We start from the raw sequence: 20,200 nt of genomic DNA on the forward strand, positions 1-20,200 counted from the left end.
ACAACAACACTTTTTGGGCACTTTAGTACCTACCTCCATCACCGAAGACGCCCGCCATCATAGTAACACCGGTGGTGTCAGTAGACTTGGCGCCCACATTGACTGTGGGCACAGTACCAGTTTTTAGCCTCAGCTTCATGGCAAATCCACTCTTCTACTGTTGGTAGCCATCGTAATCGTTTCGGACAAAGTGAGCGCCAGGGGTTCCCCTGACCCAGTCTGCCCACCACATCCTTAAGAAGCAGTCCCACTTTCTTCCCATCTTCTCACATTTCAGCCAAAAATGTATACCGGTAAACAGTGGTTGTAGTGCACTGTCGCATTCACCAGGGCATTCCCTTCTTGACGTCAAAGCCGCAATCTGTTGTTGGTATATGGGTTTTCGATAAATGTAACTAAAATTGAGAAAATATAAGTACATATAAAAGTGTTGTTTTTTGAAAACATTTGCTTAGTCGACGTTGTTAGATTTGTGGAAATATATCGTGCAACCTGCCCTGTTATCCGGTTTCCATTGAATATATCTTTATGAAAAGTGGGACTGAAGGCTGGTTCTCATAGCAGAGTACAGTTTACCTGCTCATAGTTGGTTAAAATCACACGATGCACACCCTATGATGTCATCAGTGTCTCTGGATCATGTTATGGGAAACACTTATCGTCTATCGTTTTAACTACAACAAATACAGTGCATTTAGAAAGTATTCAGACCCCTTCCCTTTCTACACATTTTGTTACCTTCCAGTCTTATTCTAAAATGGATGAAACCTGTTTTTGACAAAGCAAATGTATAAAATGTATTTTTTAAATAAAACATCACACAATTAATTTAATACATTTTAGAATAAGGCTGGAACAATTTGTAAAAAGTGAAGGGTTCTTGAATACTTTCCGAATGCACTATACTTTCCCGGCGTTTTCACATATGTTGATGTTGGGGTGGTGCTCGAGATGTTGAAAAACTCTTTAGTTTATTTCAGGTGTATTTGATAAAAGCAGGAAACATGATGTGCTTGAATTTTTAAATGGCTTATTTTTGCACTACTTGGTGTCCACAGTCATGCCTCTTGAGTTCTCCTGGTATTTTTTGTACCAGGGTCGGGCTCAATTCGAATTGAAGACAGTCAATTCAGGAAGTGATTTGTATTCCAAATTTAAAAATTTATGGAATAAATGGTTTCTACTTTTCAGTTTATTGAGAAGTAATTGAAAATAAATTCCCTGTTTACTTCCTGAATTGACTGCCTTCAATTCAAATTGAGCCCAATCCTGTTGTGTATGCTATTGCATGAAATCTTGAGAGCCCTCTCCCTATAAGAGATATAATTTAAGCATCAAATTCTGACAAGTTGGCCTTTTTTTCGCCGAGCTGCTGTCTTGCTTGTTTCAAACCACTTAAGCAGAAAACAGTTGGAGAGGACTATGGGGTCAGACAGCCTCTTGAGCGCTGCTCTGGCTACACAGACAAGCGATGCAGCAATCCACCCGTAATAAAGAGGTCCTCTCCATCTATCTTTCTCTCTCTATTTCTCTCTCTCAATTACAATTCTCTCTCTTTTTCTCTCCGCACATCCTTTCTAACAGTACCACCCATCGACATTTAAAACAGCTTGTTAGCTGCCCTTGTCATAATCACAGCAACAATGATGAATACTTTGATTAATCTGGACCAAGACGGGAGATAGATGGGGTGTTGGTGGTAGGTAAATGTGAGATAAATAGACAGAGAAAGAGAGCCCCCCCCAGTAAGGCAACATCTGTGAGTTCCACTTCCTCCTCATTAGTATTGCACTGGGATGGGCTTGTCTGTGGCTGTGGACCTCCTGCTGTTCTGTAGGTCAGACTTATTAAAGTCTATTACACACTCACTCAACTACGTCTTCGCTGGCCAGCACTCACCTCCATAGACTGTCACTGGATACAGGACATCTATAGTAGACTGCCCCACTAACCCCACTCAACATGTTGATGATGGGCTGGAGGAGATGGAAGTTCTGAATGTATATATATCGGGCTGGAGGAAATGCACGGACACAAACATGCACACACACCCATATAGACATATACTGTATGTACACAAACAAGCAAGCACACACACACACACGACACACATATCCAATAAAATCTCTTGGATAAATGATGTGCTGAAAATAATTGTGAGTATCACACCTATAGAGGCACAGAGATCTTTTGAGCCAGGAGCCTGGCTACGGAATTTAGTGCAGTTCTGGGCTGAGGCTTGGAATTCTGGAAGCCAAGGAGTCAGTTAGGATTTTACCAGATAAGTGCCCTGGCTGCTCTGTACTAGAGTTTGGCCTCATATTCTAGTGGCATCTCCTACAGTATTGGTACTGGAAAGCTTACCCAACAATACATAGTGTCCTAACAAGCCCAAGCTCATGTCAAAATCGCCTTACATACTGAACATACAGTACTTTAATCAAAGTGGAAATCACTGTCAATGTCCAATCCACAGCATTACCAGCTTTTCGAACTACAAAGCCATCTAACATGGTAATGATGAAACGTAGCTGAGCTTGAAGGAAACAAAGATATATTTGTTATGCTAGCTTGAAAGCTAATACCGTATTTAGCATGCCAGTGTTAGATATGATTTATTTTACTATGAGAAGGCAATGGCGTCTCACTGTTTGGTCATTCTATGTGCTTTGATGCTGCTTCTGCTACTGCTGCTATTCCAGAGAAGATAAGCCTATTTCTGTCCACTTTCAGGGTACTGTTATTTCCTTCGACTAACCCCTTCGTTTTGGATGCCCCTTAACACAGCAAATAAAATTAGCAATGCTTTGGCTGGCCACTCTATTAACCTATGGTATATCTTCCATCACCTATATCTCCCTCCGCCTCACTACTCCCACTAAAAAGTATTTCCGAAGTCCAACATGGCTGCATTCTGCATCCTGTATTCTATTCACATCATGTAGCCTGGAAATGTATATAAATCCTGTCTAATCCGGCATTTAACCCTGATGAGCAGCAACTTTGTGTGATGCGCCTGCTAATTAGCTCAATGAGTATGCATTTATTTATGTATGCAAATCAAAACCATCTATACACCCACACGTGTGTGCAGAAACACAGCAGAAACACCGCCACGCAGCAGCATGCTCATAAATGGATCAATCAAAAGCAGTCTTTATTTCCCTCCGGAAGGTCATAGATTGTCCCTTGTAGCACATGATCAGTGTAAACACGGGGCCTGCTATAGTCATGTTTAAATATAGACATGATGAGGAGGGACACACACACTATATAATAATTGATGTGTGTGCTGGGTTGGTCTCTCTCTCTATCTCTGTCTCTCTCTCTCTCTCTCTCTCTCTCTCTCTCTCTCTCTCTCTCTCTCTCTCTCTCTCTCTCTCTCTCTCTCTCTCTCTCTCTCTACCAAGGTGTACTCTCTCTCTCTCTCTACCAAGGTGTATGGTTCCACTTTGATGCACTGAGACACTCAGCATGGTTGTTAATTGAAGCGGCTCATCCATTATTAATGCCAGTCATGAATGTATGCTGGTGCATTGTGCTGCAGTGTTATAGGCTAAGTTCTATGACTGGCCCTGCTAGTGTGTTGTACTAAAAAGGGATATTGAGAGGTGTCAGGCCAGACTGTGTTTGAATATTTGGTGTGAATTGAGCCCTCTCCGACTTCTCCTGCTGGGGCCTCGTCCTCAGGTTCAGACACCCTTTACCTCACTACCTCAGGCAGCTTCTCTGTTTAAATTGCCACAAGGCCCGCGGCTTCTAAGGTCTTTGAAGAAAATGAAAACATGCCAAATGTGTCTGGTATCTGGATGCTGTGGAACATGGTTATTGCGCTATTGTTACACTGGGACCAGGTTGCTGTAATATCATGGTGTTAGCAACAATTCACACTTTCGTGCCATACAGCTTTTTGTATTTTTATATAACACGAGGGGAAATCTGAATATACATTGCGCTGCTGACTTATAGATGTTTGAATATACAGTGGTTTCGGAAGTATTCAGACCCTTTGATATGAGGCTCGAAATTGAGCTTAGGTACATCCTGTTTCCATTGATCATCCTTGAGATGTTTCTACAACTTGATTGGAGTCCACCTGTGGAAAGTTCAATTGATTGGACATGATTTGGAAAGGCACACACCTGTCTATATAAGATGCCACAGTTGACAGTGTATGTCAGAGCAAAAACCAAGCCATGACATCAAAGGAATTGTCCGTAGAGCTCCGAGACAGGATTATGTTGAGGCACAGATCTGGGGAAGGGTAGCAAAACATTTCTGCAGCATTGAAGGTCCCCAAGAACACAGTGGCCTCCATCATTCTTAAATGGAATGAGCTGGCCGCCCGGCCAAACTGAGCAATCGGGGGAGAAGGGCCTTTGTCAGGGAGGTGACCAAGAACCCAGAGTTCCTCTGCGGAGATGGGAGAAACTCAGCACTCTGCAGCACTCCACCAATCAGGCCTTTATGGTAGAATGGCCAAACAGAAGCCACTCATCAGTAAAAGGCTATGAACGCCTGCTTGGAGTTTGCCAAAAGGCACCCAAAGGGCTCTCAGACAATGAGAAACAACATTCTCTTGTCTGATGAAACCAAGATTGAACACTTTGGCCTGAATGCCAAGTGTCACGTCTGCAGGAAACCTGGCACCATCCCTACGGTGATGCATGGTGGTGGCAACATCATGCTGTGGGGATGTTTTCCAGCGGCAGAGACTGGGAAACTAGTCAGGATCGAGGAAAAGATGAACGGAGCAAAGTGCAGAGCGATACTTGATAACCTGCTCCCGAGCGCTCAGGACCTCAGACTGGGGCTTAAAGCAGGACAACGACCCTGGCACAAAACCAAGACAACGCAGGGGTGGCTTAGGGAATGTCCTTAAGTGGTCCAGCCAGAGCCCGGACTTGAACATCTCTGGAGAGACCTAAATATAGCCGTGCAGCAGCGCTCCCCATCCAACCTGACAGAGCTTGAGAGGATCTGCAGAGAAGAATGGGAGAAACTTCCCAAATACATGTGTTCCAAGCTTGTGGCGTCATACCCAAGAAGACTCGAGGCTGTAATTGCTGTCAAAGCTGCTTCAATAAAGGGTCTGAATAAGGAAGTAAATGTGATATTTCCGTTTTTTTTTATACGTTTGCAAATATTTCTAAAAACCTGTTTTTGCCCTGTCATTATGGGCTATTGTGTGTAGATTGATGAGGGGGAAAAAACATTTTAATACATTTTATAATAAGGCTGTAACGTAACAAAATAGGGAAGAAGTCAAGGGGTCTGAATACTTTTACGAATGCACGGTACCTTAGGTTCAGAATGATGTAAGTCTTCTGATGGAATTAATTGTGGCTTCTCTGAACTGCAGAGCAATTGCAGACTGTCGAGTTCTTTTCAGCTTAGCTAAGTCTTCTGTACCCTTGAGCAAGAGACTTAAATTGTGCCAATCGTCAAAATGGAAGAGACCTCTTTTAAGCAACTAAATTAATAACCTCAATGCTACTCAACAAATATGATTTGGACTTTTTCGACGATAGAGATCCAGAAAAAGAGCTATCCCTGTCCAGAGAGCTGTGAGCCAGCTGGAGCGAGGGACAGTAGTGGGATATATCTATTTTCTCCATTTCACGTCCAGTGAGTTGTGTCAGTAATTCTGTCGAACACGTCTCAGGAAGCTAAACCAATCAGCTATGCAGGGAGATGCATCCTGGGAGAAAATGTGCTCCTGCTCTACGGATTGTAATGTAGGTCATGTGTCCATTTGATTTCATTTTGAATGCTTGTGATTATAAATATCCGCCTGCAAGGAGAGAGATCAACCCAGCCCGGCTACAGATGGAAGCCGGATGTGGATTTGTGGATTTTCACCAACGAGTAATGAACATCAGATCAAATCTGTCCAGAGACCCAAATAAAACAAAAACAATGTCTACTGTTTCTTATGGTCATTTTAAAATCATCAGTACATTCGGTTTGAACTGAAGTAAGATTCTGGTACATTTCATTAAAAAAAAAAAGATGAACCACATGGATACATTTGTGTGAATATACAACCCGTACTGAACAGTGTGGTTACGTAACAGTTTCAGACTATCTGTGCAGCGGTTCATTGGATGAGGAACGGAAAATAAAAGCCAGCAGTGATGTCAAATATTTAAAAGTACAATAAAAGAAGAACTTACGAAGTAGAAGAAAAAGAAAGCATTTTGAATGTTAGTCTTGCAAGTGTTTTTAGAATGTAGTGTCCTCAAACAAAATCATGAAATGCCATCACTCCTACATCATTGTGACTTATCTTCCGCCTTTGTCAACAGCACGAATAGCAATGAAATGCAAATTTAAAAAACACAACCCCTAGGTAAACTGACAATCTACCACCAATCAAACAATTGATTTCCTATTCAAATATTTCACCAGTAATATTATGATAGACAATGCCTTTTTGGAGACGTGCGCGTTGAACAGATAACAGACACGAGCCACAGTCCAGGTATATTCTAACTGGACCATAAAGCCAGTTCCACTGCTGATTTACATTCTTCCCCTCTAAACAAGGACTGATTTAGACCTGGGACACCAAGTGAGTGCAATTAATTATCAGGTAGAACAGAAAACCAGCAGCACTCCGGACCTCCAGACTTGGATTTGAATACCCCTGCCATAGCTCCTCCCTTTTTTAGACAGTTGCAGTGGTCAATCCTGAGACTGTCCTGTCTATATGCAAGCTGCACATGAATGCTCACCATCCCTGGCTCTGGCCCAGATTAGCTCTTTCCTAAAGCTGGTTTGGGTGGGAATCAGCCCTTAAGTGTCGGACGCAACATTAGCCCAAGGACAGGAGAGAGCTTGGTTCTAAACAGGGCTACCCTTCATTGCACCTAGACCCATGGCTACCATCAAGCAGCCCCCTGATCCCTAATCACAGCTCACCAGCCACTGCTATCAATCAACATGATTGGATTTCAAAAAAGGAAACAGAGGCATCCTGTTAGGTGAATAAACACGGGTTCTGCTGTATAAAACCAGCAATTCCTAAATAACCAATCACTACGATCGATTCAAAGCGCAATGGTCATTAAAAGCAATCGAAATATGGATCCATTTTATATGTCAAAATCAGGGGTGGAATTTAGTCTTGAGCTGGTGACAGTTCATTGTCAAGCATTCATGGCAGCTCCACACAATTGTAGTCTATTATCATCCTAGAGAACGCCTGTCATGGTCTAAATCCTAATGATTGGACCGAGAGAGGGATTCGCTTTTTAAAGCAGAGAATCTGCCTGAGTGTCACTCACCCCTTCCTCTTTAGTACTAAAGAGGACGCTTGAGCTCGTCAGAGAGCACAAGGCTTCTAATGCCTTTGTGTTGGTAACACTTGGCCATTTCAATAACAGCTTTAATAATGGATGATGTCATTGAAGGATAGATGGCTGAGGAGTCTACTCTTAAGCCAATGCCCTGGGATTCTTCTGGAGTGATGTGAAGGGAGCGCTTTTTAAACTTAATTTCCAAACTGCCACTTTGTCGTCCATCAATGGGGCCTGCATTTTCTATTTGAGCTAAGAGATCACAGATCAGTTTGTATTTATTTATTTCAAAAGCTGTTGTCCTTATGAACAGGGCCACATAACCTAAAGGGCTGTCAGTCAAGGCTCAAAGATATTTTTGACAATTTGTCAGCCTGCATCAGTGCCTGTCCAGACCCCAGAGTTTTGGTATCATGTCTGAACTTAACAAAAGTAATGGTGAACACACAAACTATGACATTATTTGGTTTACATCAATGGGTAATTATTTCTGTAAAAAGTACAGTACCTTGCAAAAGTATTCATCCCCCTCGGTGTTTTTCCCATTTTTTTGCATTACAACCTGTAATTTAAATAGATTTTTATTTGTATTTCATGTAATGGACATACACAAAATAGTCCAAATTGGTGAAGTGAAATGAAAAATATTACTTGTTTCAAAAACTTCTCAAATATAAAAAACGGAAAAGTGGTGCATGCATATGTATTTACCCCCTTTGCTATGAATCCCCTAAATAAGATCTGGTGCAACCAATTACCTTCAGAAGTCACATAATTAGTTTAATAAAGCCCACCGGTGTGCAATCTAAGTGTCACATAAACCTGTCACACGATCTCATTATATATACAGCTATTCTGAAAGGCCCCAGAGTCTGCAGTGCCACTAAGCAAGGAGAACCACCAAGCAAGTGGCATCATGAAGACTAAGGAGCTCTCCAAACAGGTCAGGGAAAAAGTTGTGGAGAAGTACAGATCAGGTTATAAAAAAATATCAGAAACTTTGAACATCCCACGGAGCACCATTAAATCCATTATAAAAAAATGGAAAGAACCACAACAAACCTGCCAAGAGAGGGCCACCCACCCGAAACTCGCAGACCAGGCAAGGAGGGCATTAATCAGGGAGGCAACAAAGAGACCAAAGATAACCCTGAAGGAGCTGCAAAGCTCCACAGCGGAGATTGGAGTATCCGTCCATAGGACCACTTTAAGCCGTACACTCCACACAGCTGGGATTTACGGAAGAGTGTCCAGAAAAAAAGACATTGCTAAAAGAAAAAAATAAGCAAACACGTTTGGTGTTCGCCAAAAGACGTGGGAGACTCCCTAAACATATGGAAGAATGTACTCTGGTCAGATGAGACTAAAACTGAGCTTTTTGGCCATCAAGGAAAATGCTATGTCTGATGCAAACCCAACACCTCGCATCACCCCGAGAACACTATCCCCACAGTGAAGCATGGTGGTAGCAGCATCATGCTGTGGGGATGTTTTTCATTGGCAGGGACTGGGAAACTAATCCGAATTGAAGGAATGATGGATGGTGCTAAATACAGGGAAATTCTTGAGGGAAACCTGTTTCAGTCCAGCAGGACAATGACCCTAAGCATACTGCTAAAGCAACACGCGAGTGGTTTAAGAGGAAACATTTAAATGTCTTGAATGGCCTAGTCAAAGCCCAGACCTCAATCCAATTGAGAATATGTGGTATGAATTGAAGGTTGCTGTACACCAGTGGAACCCATCCAACTTGAAGGAGCTGGAGCAGTTTTGCCTTGAAGAATGGGCAAAAATCCCAGTGGCTAGATGTGCCAAGCTTATAGAGACATACCCCAAGAGACTTTCAGCTGTAATTGCTGTTGACTTTGGGGAGGGGGGGTGAATAGTTATGCATGCTTATTTAGTTATGCATGCTTATTTCTTGTTTGTTTCATAATAAAACATATTTTTCATCTTCAAAGTGGTAGGCATGTTGTGTAAATCAAATGATACAAACCCCCCCCCCAAAAATCAATTTTATGTCCAGGTTGTAAGGCAACAAAATAGGAAAAATGCAGAGGGGGGTGAATACTTTCACAAGCCACTGTATTAGCTTATCAGCCTGGAGACCAGGGTAGAAAGACCACTGGCTGCCATGTTGAGGGCAGTGGTGTCAGTTCAGCTGAAACCAGGGTATGACAGAGTGACGTGTGTAGAAATACCCCCACCAGTGGAAGCTCATTTAGCGTAGTTCTGCACAATTGCTATTTGTAGAACAGCAGAAACAAACAGAAATCACCACAATATCAGGTTTATATTAGGTTTAAATGCCTGTGGATTGGCGTGAACAATGTACTACTGAACCTCATCATACATACATTGACTCCATTTACTTGTGGAAAAGTGCATACAGAGCGACATGAAATAAATCCATAATACATGCTATCAAGTGTCAAGGCCGACTTCAAATACCGACATCAATGTGAAAATAACCAGAGCATAAAACAGCTGACTGCGAATGCAACTATGCCAGATATATCCTACACATGCATTGACATAAAAGGCAGACATCAAAGGACTTACTTTGGCCGACAATTGACAAGGACGCACGAAGACAAACAAACTCTATCCAAGAATGAAGAAAATCAGGAAATACACAAGGAAAATCGACACTTCAAGCCCGCGCCCATGATTCAGCACCCCTGAATGGACAGTGCCCCGTTACAGGTGGAGCTCCTTGGCATGTGGCTGAATGGACGGTGTCTCTGTCTAGTAGCCAGCTAGAATTATTCCATTTGTGGGCAGTTAGAAATGTCAGGGCACAGTTGAGTAGCCCACAATGCTTGTATGAAAATCATAACTGGCACGCAGATCACTAGAAATGGTAGGATCAGTTGTAAATTGACACAGTATTCCATGACAATGTCATTGTCTCGTGCACTTCCCACCGAAATTGTTCTGCATTCAGAGATGGTCCTTATAAGGTGTGTGCCCAGCTCATTTTGACATTTGCCTGTCTGCGTCACTCAGGGAAGGGAAACATTCTGTGAATATTGAAGCATTGCATCAACAGGGTGGCTCTGAGAAAATGTAAACATTGTATCAATGGACGAGGTGTCTCTGAGAATATTGAAACATTGTATCAATGGACGAGGTGTCTCTGAGAATATTGAAACATTGTATCAATGGACGAGGTGTCTCTGAGAATATTGAAACATTGTATCAATGGACGAGGTGTCTCTGAGAATATTGAAACATTGTATCAATGGACGAGGTGTCTCTGAGAATATTGAAACATTTTGAATCAAGAACAACATAGTAGCCAACGAGGAGGCGGCATGCGCACATTTCCCCCCCCCAGAATAGCTTGTCTATGTCTGATTATATTGTTGCCTGGGTGCTAATATTTTTTGGGGGGGTTGAAACGGCGCTACACCCACACTATATCTAAATAACTTAGCAATATTTAATGACATTTTGCCAGCAAGATTGATCTGTTCGAATATCTAGTTTGAATTCAGGAAGATGGACAGGCAAGACTGATAGGGTGAGAGGTGAAAATGCATTATACCAGAGGCAGGTAGGCTACAGGTAAGGGACCAGGGATGCAGGAAGAGGAAAGGAAAGGGAAAAGGGGGGATACCTAGTCAGTTGTTACAACTGAATGCATTCAACTGAAATGCGTCTTCCGCATTTAATGAAGCAGGCCTACAGCAAGAAGTTAAATAGTTACCCCAACTTGGTAATCGTTCATTATTTGCATGATCTCAATTATTATTCTGTGACTGCATGACAATGCACATTTGTTATAGCCTAAAAAATGTTATTGTCACCAAAAAAAAAAGACATGTATTTTGGGGAACGTCTCTAAATAGCAAGTGGTTCAGTTATGTTCATTTTCATACCAATAGGACGACATGAAATAAAAGTTGCACTAGCCCACTGGACAAATGAATGAAAATACAACTAGGCTTACGACGCACAGGCTGACTGGCAAGGCAAATGGCACGGTCTCTGCCCTCTGCTTTCTAAAAGTGACAGAGAAGGCGCACAGGCTGAATGCTCTACGATCAATGCTCCGCATGGTCCTTAACCAGCCAATATGCTAACCAGCCATTGCATTTTAATCGGGATTGGAATGATTTTAGTCTACTTTTTGTTGTTGTTGCCTACTTCACATTTTTGGTCTTGAGCTAGAGTATGGTGACTGTCACCAGATCAAATCAAATGTATTTATAAAGCCCTTCTTACATCAGCTGATATCTCAAAGTACTGTACAGAAAACCAGCCTAAAACCCCAAACAGCAAGCAATGCAGGTGTAGAAGCACGGTGACTAGGAAAAACTCCCTAGAAAGGCCAGAACCTAGGAAGAAACCTAGAGAGGAACCAGGCAATGTGGGGTGGCCAGTCTTCTTCTGGCTGTGCCGGGTGGAGATTATAACAGAACATGGCCAAGATGTTCAAATGTTCATAGATGACCAGCAGGGTCAAATAATAATAATCACAGTGGTTGTCGAGGGTGCAACAGGTCAGCACCTCAGGAGGAAAAGTCAGTTGGCTTTTCATAGCCGATCATTCAGAGTATCTCTACCGCTCCTGTTGTCTCTAGAGAGTTGAAAACAGCAGGTCTCGCAGGTCACTGACGCCCCTGGTTTTGTTTCTATAATTGTTCACTGTGAGAAAATGCTCTGACACTGGTCACATGATCACAGTGAGTGTGAGTAGCAGTAGACCTCAGAAGTAGGATCAGGCACATGGTGCGTGTGCACGCGTGCGCCTGTGTGTGTTTGTCTCTGTGTGTTTGTGTCTGTCTGTGTCTCTGTGTGTGTGTGTGTATTTACATTTCACATTTAAGTCATTTAGCAGACGCTCTTATCCAGAGCGACTTACAAATTGGTGCATTCACCCGTGTTTGTGTGCAATATACGCGCTCATGATGTTTTCTGAGTCTAGATAGTAATAATAATAAATAATATATGCCATTTAGCAGACGCTTTTATCCAAAGCGACTTACAGTCATGTGTGCATACATTCTACGTATGGGTGGTCCCATAGATAGCCTACCGCTCTCAGTTTGTCTCCACTGATGGTCTACCCACAATTATCTGTATAAAACTACACTAGAGTATGACTCATGACTAACACAGGAACATGTGTCAAATTGCTACTTGTTTAAACTCTCTGTCAACATTTGGGTTTTAACAGGCGACACAGCATGCCTCCTAATTTACTCTGCTTTCTATGCCAAAATAAAGGTATCTTTATGCCAAAAGACAAACCAAACAAATGGAGATTAGTGTAGGAAAGAAAGATAAGTCAATTGCGAGAGAGAGAAAGAAGGCTGTAGGTTTATTTGATCCTCTTATCCTACTTGGGGATGCGTTATGCATACTTAATTTTGTGTTGTCTCTATACCCTGCATATTATTGTGGTGCACTGCACGCTGGGTAATGGCTACAGGACATGATGAATGGCTAGTGGTAATGCCTCACGGGGTGGCAGGTAGCCTAGTGGTTAGAGCGTTGGACTAGTAACCGAAAGGTTGCCAGATCGAATCTCCGAACTGTCAGTTCTACCCCTAGGCTGTCATTGTATTAAGGTCTAGCAAGCTCCCATAGACTTGTTGATTGTTTTCACAGTGCATCTCATAAACCCAGCATAATCTCATTCCCATTCACGCTCATCAGAACATTGTAAATATTGTAGGTATGACAATTTTGAGATGATATTCTTCTTGTCATTTTGCGTTTTTCCTCTGCCTGGCAAGGTTTTATTTGATTTGTTTGAAATCAGACCACCTCTGTGTGGGCGACTCATTAGTAAACATTCCTACATCTCATCACCAGCTATAGCAGCCATAGTTACCTCTACACACTCACTCAGAATAACATCCAATTAACCTCATTTCTCTGTGTCTTTCACCACAGTGACAAGAGAATCAGGTTCTTAAAAAAAACTTTTTTTTTTTTTTTTTTAAATCCAAAGTGCTTTTGAGTGAAACTAGAGCTGAAAACCACAGCTTAATGAGGTTGAATAGCAAGAGGAAGGTTTCTGGAAGTCAGGTAAACTTGCGTGAAAAGAAAAAGCCTGCCTTTTCTCTTTTCCTCTCCTCCCGTCTCATGTGCGTGATGTTTCCGCTCCATATTTTTGTCAGGGATGGGAGATAAGTGAAATGAGATTAAGGCATGGCCGGAGTAATAGGACATTTCTGACATCCCAGCTAAAGCGATCCTGTTAGCTCTGTCTGAGGGCTGTATGCTGTGACTAATCCAATCGCTGGTGGAGGGCTGCTGGGAGCAGTGCCGAGACAAGTTCCTGTGTGCCTATACACCTCTGTCTTGTTGGAAATGTGCACAATAATGCAATTAAAGCCAATCAATAATAGACTTATCAGTGGAGAGCAGAGGTGGAAGTGGGGGGAAGCACCAACCTCCGGGATCCCTGCTCACACCACCCCAGCCAGACCCCCATCTGTCTCCCATGGGCATGGATAGACAGAGCCTTTTCTCTCTCTCTCTCTCTCTCTCTCTCTCTCTCTCTCTCTCTCTCTCTCTCTCTCTCTCTCTCTCTCTCTCTCTCTCTCTCTCTCTCTCTCTCTCTCCCTCTCCCTCTCCCTCTCCCTCTCCCTCTCCCTCCACATCCACATCAAAGAGTTAGGCAGAGCACCTGAGCTCGGCCGAGGAGAGGGTGTTGTCAGTAATAGTTCAAATAGTTCCCAGGCTATGCTTAGCATGATCACTGTATTATTACGACGCCTCTGCCTCTCATATGCTCTCTGCCACAGTGAGAAGCTGTTTTCATAAGGACTCTCGGTGTGAGTCCCACACATCCTCCTCGCCCACAGTCGTTCTATTCCCCCTGATTTTCCCACCTCACAGAGCCCGCCCACTCACCTAGGCCCTTCACAACATCTGTCGCAAGTGCAATACATTACCTACAATATTTTCACAGAGCCACATGTAAATGCAGCGTACCATACACAAACACTTTCACCCGTTTAAACACAACCAGACACACCTGCCCACACAAACATCTCTCTCCCATTTGTGTATTTGTTTTGAAGACAGCAGTTTAGCGCCCTGAAGTACAATATTGGTGGTCACTTTGATACTTCCATAACAAGGGATTTTTATGTTTTAAACACAGTAATATCCGTAATGCAATAGAGCGCATTTACCTTCTGTCTTTATTGGGCTAAACATCTGCTGGCGGCTCACTTTAGCCACCATTATGGTGCAGTGGCCATTTTGTGGCAACAACAAGCAGTTGTTCTAACTTGAATACCTTTTTTTCCTGGTGTTGTGTTTACAGGAAAGCAGACAGATGAGTCCAATGTGAGCTTTCCCTCCACAGCGTCTGTGTGCTAAACTCCATTGGCCGTTTAACTATAAATCCCCTGCAGGTCTCCCACTCTTCCTCAATGCTAATTAACCTTTATTGACTGCCTGCCGGGTATAAAATTCCAGCTTTATTTCCTGACATTTAAACGACTGATATAAAGTCAACCTGAAGTGTCGGGGCTGAAGCAACATGCTCAGTACACTATAGCCTTGTGTTCACATTGGCAGTTTGAAATGACCAAAATCCATTTTTCTTTTGCATATCTGATTTGAATGTGTTATTTTTCCTGCAGTCTGAACAGCCAAATCTGATTCCTGAAAATGTGATCTGTGTCTGAATGGTCACATTATTTGGCATATCTTGTTGCTTACTAGCTACTCTGTTGACAGTTGGACAAGAACATGTGGTATTTAACTAGCTTGTTAATTTTATACAAACAAATTAGTGAAGGTGCTAGAGAGCTAAACAGCTACCTAGCTGTCTAGTTGACTGCTGTGGCTAGCCAAAAAGGACTTGTTTTGAGAGTTGGATTGTCTTATCCTTTGAGACTTTAAAAGTGTTCTTACACTATGATTTTGAACATTCAAAGCAACTGGGAAACATCCATGCCAGGCATTGTTGTCACCTTAGCTTGCTACATAACCTCTGCATGATAGGACGCAAGCGCACCACCACCAATCAGCTTACAACACTGTGCATACACCCGTCATTACTATGACAACTAGCGTAGCCATGTCTGAAATGACTGCTGTCTGAACACCCACAAATCTGATTTGGTTCCTTGTAACTTGCTGTTTGGACAGTCTGTTTTTCAAAACGGATTTGAAACAAAAAAAAACAGATATGAGCATTAAGGCCTGCAGTGTGAACAAGGCTTTGTTCCTAACAACCTCACAGGAGGTTGGTGTAACCTTAATTGGGGAGGACGAGCTCATTGTAATGGCTGCAGCGGAGTCAGTGGAATGGTATCAAATACATCAAACACATGATTTCCATGTGTTTGATGCCATTCCATTAGCTCCGTTCCCGACAATATTATGAGCCGTCCTCCCCTCAGCACCTCCACTGATCAACCTACTGTCAAGTGTTCCTACTTGGTCACATCCTGGCACTATAGAGCAACACCATTGAATGAGGTGACTAGTGGGCCCATTCTCTAGGTCAGGGAGTGTGTGGAGGGGGGGATATGTTCACTTTCCCAGGGAAATGGAAACACATTTATAAACCTCACTGCAGAAAGCCATTGAGCGTTGATAGTTAGACTGTTTCTGAATTAGATAAATACCACCTACAGTCAGTGTTGAGAAGCTAATCTGAAGCTACCCCACGAACTCATCACTAAGCTAAGGACCCTGGGACTAAAGCCCTTCCTCTGCAACTGGATCCTGGACTTCCTGATGGGCCGCCCCCAGGTGGTAAGGGTAGGCAACAACACATCTGCCATGATGATCCTCAACACTGGGGCCCCTCAGGGGTGTGTACTTAGTCCCCTCCTGTACTCCCTGTTCACCCACGACTCCGGTGCCAGGCACAACTTCAACACCATCATTAAGTTTGCTCACGATACAACAGTGGTAGGCCTGATCACAGACAATGCATTCCAGGTGAAGTTGGTTGAGATAATGCCAAGAGTGTGCAAAGCTGTCATCAAGGCAAAGGGTAGCTACTTTGAAGAATCTCAAATATGTGCTTAGCAAATCACATAAGTGTTTAACATGATTTTTGAATGACTACTTCATCTCTGTACCCCACACATACAATTATCTGTAAGATCCCTCAATCAAGCAATACATTTCAAGCAAAGATTCAACCACAAAAACCAGGGAGGTTTTCTCGCAAATAAGGGCACATATTGGTAGATGGGTAAGAATAAAAAAAGCAGACATTGAATATCCCTTTGATTATGGTGAAGTTATTATTTACACTTTGGATGGTGTATCAATACACCCAGTCACTACAAAGACACAGGTGTCCTTCAGTTGCCGGAGAGGAAGGAAACCGCTCAGGTTTAAAGCCAATGGTGACTTAAAATCAATTATAGAGTTTAATGGCTGTGATAGGAGAATGGTGGTGGCTGCATCATGTTATGGGTATGCTTGTTAAAATCAAATCGTCTTGGTCACATATACATGTTTTGCAGATGTTCTTCGATTATAATCACAGCCGTATATATTCCCCCCCAAGCAGACATATCGATGGCTCTGAACAAACGTTATTTGACTTTTTGCAAACTGGAAACCACATATCCTGAGGCTGCATTCATTGTAGCTGGGGATTTTAACAAGGCTAATCTGAAAACAAGACTCCCTAAATTGTATCAGCATATCGATTGCGCAATCAGGGCTGGTAAAACCTTGGATCATTGCTATTCGAACTTCCGCGACGCATATAAGGCCCTCCCCCACCCTCCTTTCGGAAAAGCTGACCACGACTCCATTTTGTTTCTCCCTGCCTACAGACAGAAGCTAAAACAAGAAGCTCCCGCGCTGAGGTCTGTTCAATGCTGGTCCGACCAATCTGATTCCACGCTCCAAGACTGCTTCCATGATGTGGACTGGGATATGTTCCGCATTGCTGTGAACAACAACATTGACGAAAACACTGATTAGGTGTGCGAGTTCATTAGAACGTGCATTGAAGATGTCGTTCCCATAGCAACGATTAAAACATTCCCAAACCAGAAGCCGTGGATTGATGGCAGCATTCGCATGGAACTGAAAGCGTGAACCACTGCTTTTAATCAGGGCAAGGTGACCGGAAACATGACCGAATACAAACAGTGTAACTATTCCCTCCGCAAGGCAATCAAACAAGCTAAGCGTCAGTATAGAGACAAAGTAGAGTCGCAATTCAACGGCTCAGACACAAGAGGTATGTGGCAGGGTCTACAGTCAATCACGGATTACAAACAGAAAACCACTCCCATCATGGACCAGGATGTCTTGCTCCCAGGCAGGCTAAATAACTTTTTTCCCCACTTTGAAGACAATACAGTGCCACTGACAAGGCCCGCAACCAAAACATGCGGACTCTCCTTCACTGCAGCCGACATGAGTCAAACATTTAAACGTGTTAACCCTCGCAAGGCTGCAGGCCCAGACGGCATCCCCAGCCGCGCCCTCAGAGCATGCGCAGACCAGCTGGCTGGTGTGTTTACGGACATATTCAATCAATCCTTATCCCAGTCTGCTGTTCCCACATGCTTCAAGAGGGCCACCATTGTTCCTGTTCCCAAGAAAGCTAAGGTAACTGAGCTAAACGACTACCGCCCCGTAGCACTCACTTCTGTCATCATGAAGTTCTTTGAGAGACTAGTCAAGGACCATATCACCTCCACCCTACCTGACACCCTAGACCCACTCCAATTTGCTTACCGCCCAAATAGGTCCACAGACGATGCAATCTCAACCACACTGCACACTGCCCTAACCCACCTGGACAAGAGGAATACCTATGTGAGAATGCTGTTCATCGACTACAGCTCGGCATTCAACACCATAGTACCCTCCAAGCTCGTCATCAAGCTCGAGACCCTGGGTCTCGACCCCGCCCTGTGCAACTGGGTACTGGACTTCCTGACGGGCTGCCCCCAGGTGGTGAGGGTAGGTAACAACATCTCCACCCCACTGATCCTCAACACTGGGGCCCCACAAGGGTGCATTCTGAGCCCTCTCCTGTACTCCCTGTTCACGTACGACTGCGTGGCCACGCACGCCTCCAACTCAATCATCAAGTTTGCGGACGACACTACAGTGGGAGGCTTGATTACCAACAACGACGAGACGGCCAAAAGGGAGGAGGTGAGGGCCCTCGGAGTGTGGTGTCAGGAAAATAACCTCACACTCAACGTCAACAAAACTAAGGAGATGATTGGGGACTTCAGGAAACAGCAGAGGGAGCACCCCCCTATCCACATCGATGGAACAGTAGTGGAGAGGGTAGTAAGTTTTAAGTTCCTCGGCGTACACATCACAGACAAACTGAATTGGTCCACCCACACAGACAGCATCGTGAAGAAGGCGCAGCAGCGCCTCTTCAACCTCAGGAGGCTGAAGAAATTTGGATTGTCACCAAAAACACTCACAAACTTCTACAGATGCACAATCGAGAGCATCCTGTCGGGCTGTATCACCGCCTGGTACGGCAACTGCTCCGCCCACAGCCGTAAGGCTCTCCAGAGGGTAGTGAGGCCTGCACAATGCATCACCGGGGGCAAACTACCTGCCCTCCAGGACACCTACACCACCTGATGTCACAGGAAGGCCATAAAGATCATCAAGGACAACAACCACCCGAGCCACTGCCTGTTCACCCCGCTATCATCCAGAAGGCGAGGTCAGTACAGGTGCATCAAAGTCCGCGTGATCAAAACAATATTGAAGCGTGGCTTCCAATTGGTCAGACCAGCTTAGAATAGTTCTTAGAACAGGTACTTCCTATTTGAGTTTCTGCCTATAGGAAGGGAGGAGCAAAATGGAGTCGTGATCAGATTTGCCGAAGGGAGGCCGGGGGAGGGCCTTGTAGTCATCCCAGAAGTTGGATGAGCAGTGGTCGAGTGTTTTAGCAGTACGAGTACTGCAGTCAATATGTTGATAGAACTTCGGTAGCTTTTTCCTCCAATTTGCTTAGTTAAATTCCCAATCTACAATGAATGCCGCCACGGGATATGTGGTTTCCAGTTTGCATAAAGACCAGTGAAGTTCTTTGAGGGCCGTCATGGTATCGGCTTGAGGGGAAATATACATGGCTGTGACTATAACCAAAGATAATTATCTTGGGAGGTAAGACAGTCGGCATTTGATTGTGAGGTATTCTAGGTCGGGTGAACAAAAAGACTTGAGTTCCTGTATGTTATCACAACCACACCATGAGTAGTTAATCATGAAAGCTGATTATCTCTTTCCGTAGAGATATTTATTCCTGTCTGCGTGATGAACTGGGAACCCAACTGGCTGTACGGACTCAGACAGTATATCCCGGGAGACCCATGTTTCCGTGAAACAGACTATTTTACAATCCCCGATGTCTCTCTGGAAGGAAATCCTCTCCCTCAGCTTGTCAACTTTATTATCCAGAGACTGAACATTAGCGAGTAATATACTCGGAAGCGGTGGGTGGTGTGTGCGTCTCTTGAGTCGGACTAGAAGTCCACTCCAAGTACCTCTTCCCCTTCTGGTGATGTTTTGGGTCAGCCTCTGGAATCAGTTCAACTGCCCTGGATGGTACGAACGAAGGATCCGATTCGGGAAAGTCGAATTCCTGGTCGTAATGCTGGTAATGCCGGTGAGTTACCGCCGCTCTGATATCCAAAGTTATTCCCGGCTGTATGTAATAACACCAAAACATTTCTGGCCTAATAATGTAAGAAATAACACATAAAAAAACAAAATACTGCAAAGTTGCATAGGGGCTAGAAGCTCTGCTGCCTCTCTTTCGACGCCATTACGAATGTCATTGACTAGGGAGTAGGGAGTTTTTTTTGGATAAAAATAAACTGAATAGAGCTAAGCGCAGGCAAAATCCTAGTGGAAAACCTGGTTCAGTCAGCTTTCCACCAGACATTGGGAGACACATTCAC

General features: G+C 43.7%; 1 protein-coding gene and 1 long non-coding RNA gene across 7 annotated transcripts in view; one reads left to right on the plus strand and one right to left on the minus strand.

The window, feature by feature from the left end:
- LOC118358001 (uncharacterized) overlaps window positions 1-635 on the minus strand; it is a 36,805-nt gene extending 36,170 nt beyond the window's left edge. For both annotated transcript variants that reach the window (XR_004820397.2, XR_008078779.1), the window contains exon 1: window positions 34-635. This is a non-coding gene — a long non-coding RNA (uncharacterized LOC118358001). The remainder of the gene's footprint in view (window positions 1-33) is intronic.
- Window positions 1-20,200, plus strand: part of LOC118358000 (glutamate receptor ionotropic, delta-2) — a 543,733-nt gene that overhangs the window by 168,518 nt on the left and 355,015 nt on the right. The window lies entirely within an intron of this gene.

The sequence above is a fragment of the Oncorhynchus keta genome, chromosome 25 (genome assembly GCF_023373465.1).
Source record: "Oncorhynchus keta strain PuntledgeMale-10-30-2019 chromosome 25, Oket_V2, whole genome shotgun sequence".
Taxonomy (NCBI): Eukaryota; Metazoa; Chordata; class Actinopteri; order Salmoniformes; family Salmonidae; genus Oncorhynchus; species Oncorhynchus keta.